The 1,977-nt window shown below is 50.6% G+C and overlaps 1 pseudogene; it reads right to left on the reverse strand.

The window, feature by feature from the left end:
* Positions 1–204: 204 nt before the first annotated feature.
* On the reverse strand, positions 205–682 carry LOC102247205 (annotated as a pseudogene).
* Positions 683–1,977: the final 1,295 nt, after the last annotated feature.

The following is a 1,977-nucleotide window of genomic DNA, read 5'->3' on the forward strand; positions in this document are numbered from 1 at the left end:
AAGAAGTTACGTCTGCTGGTTGGCATTTTGGGCCCATCCTTCGGTTTCAGATGTTCAGATACCCCTTTCTGCCAATGCTGAACTAAGATTCGGCCAAATATCTGGCTCTTCTTTCCATTTCTACCGACGTGGAAAAAATACCACTTTTTGAGACACATCTGAATCCAAAAAAATTTTTTCATTGTAAAATTTTTCTGTTTAGCATTAGGCAGCTGGACTCAGGTTAAATGATCCAATTGTGTTGGCAACATCCGAAGCAGCATCATCAGGAGCCGGTCGAACACAGGCCTTCTTCTCGCCATCAGGCCTGACCAGGGTGCTGACCTCGGCCGCGTCAGTGTCATAGAGCTTCTTCACAGCCTGTCCGACCTGGTGCTTGTTGGCTTTGACATCCAGTGAACACAGCATATTGCTGTCTTCTAGCTTCTCCGTGGCTGACGCAGTGGTCGGGGGGATTTGATGGGGGCACAGCGGGCAAGCTTGTTTCTCCTGGGGGCGCTCTTCTGAGGATATTCAGGCGGCCTTCAGAGCCTCAGTGTCTTTGGCCATCGAAGGTGGGTGATGTGTGGGTCTTTTCTTTGTGGCTCTGGTCACCTTTCTGCACTTTCTTTGCCTTCGAAGCCATTGCTTTGGCTCCCGCTTTGGGAGGGGCAGGGGCTTCCTTCTTAGCTTTCGGAGCCATCTTCGTAAAAAGCCGAATCCAAATATTTGAATGTTTCTGAATGATGATTTGTATTCTTGGTTCAGATTCACCTGAGGTTTGCCATCCATTGTTTTGCAAATTTTCACTTTCACTGTTTCTATGTTATTAAGAAAACTAGAGGCCCGACGCACAAAATTCATGCACTGGTGGGGAGGGGTCCCTCAGCCAGGCCTGTGCCCTCTCACAGTCTGGGAGCCCTTGGGGGATCAGTTGGACATCCTTAGCGCTGCCATGGGGGTGGCAGAGGCTCCTGCCATCACCGCTGCGCTTGCCAGCCGTGAGCCCAGCTTCTGCCTGAGGGACACTCCCCCTGTGGGAGCACACTGACCATTGGGGGGCAGCTTCTGCATTGAGCGCCTGCCCCCTGGTGGTCAGTGCGCACCATAGTGACTGGTTGTTCTGCTGTTTGGTCAATTTGCATATTAGCCTTTTATCTTATAGGATTGTTTGGAGGCGGGTGGCGAAGTCAAGGCTAGCGTGATGGTGGGAGGTGGTGGAGATGTGAGAAGTGCTGAAAGCACCATCATGGCAGGGGGCGTGATTACAGGGTCAGCTCCAGCCTTGGGAAGTACCATCTCCATGTTTGGCGATGGATGGAAGAGAAAAGGGATGGATGTGGGAGGTTTCAGACTTCCAGCCTGGATGCCAGAGTGGATAACAACAATATTCACTTCACTCCTCACTGTTGGAATACAGACAGGTTTAGGGGCAAATACAGTTAATTCTGACTTGTCAAGTAGAAGATTCACCTGGTGATGTTTTCCTGGGGGCCTGGGGTATAAGGTCAGAGTTGAGGAGAAGGTCGGGCAGGGATGGAGATGGAGAACTCCCAGTCACGGGCATGGCCTTGGATGCCTTCGAGAGGAGAGAGAGATTTCACAGCATCTCTTAGATCGAGTCTTCCCAGGACATGAGTTAACCGATGACGGCCATTAGATAACAAGAGGCCTTCAGAGCCTGGCAGCACCCCTTCCCTGAAGTGCCCCTAAAGGAAGCACAGGGACCGGAAACCATCAGGGGCATATGCTTTGTTCTCTGTGGTGGTCACTGCTCGGGGAGACTGAGGTGCCTGAGCGTTAACTTCATTCATCCCACCTTCCTTCTGAGGAACTTCTCCAGTTTTCTAATCGGTGACGTGTTTTCTTGAATTCCTCTTCCTGGCAGATGGGGGATAAACATAATTTTGTATTATTTTTGAAAGATGAGAGTGTGTTGAGCACAGAACCTTAACCTTGAACGTTTGGGATGACCACGTTGCCCAGGTACCCCAATGG

This window comes from Myotis brandtii, unplaced genomic scaffold (assembly GCF_000412655.1).
Source record: "Myotis brandtii unplaced genomic scaffold, ASM41265v1 scaffold627, whole genome shotgun sequence".
Taxonomy (NCBI): domain Eukaryota; kingdom Metazoa; phylum Chordata; class Mammalia; order Chiroptera; family Vespertilionidae; genus Myotis; species Myotis brandtii.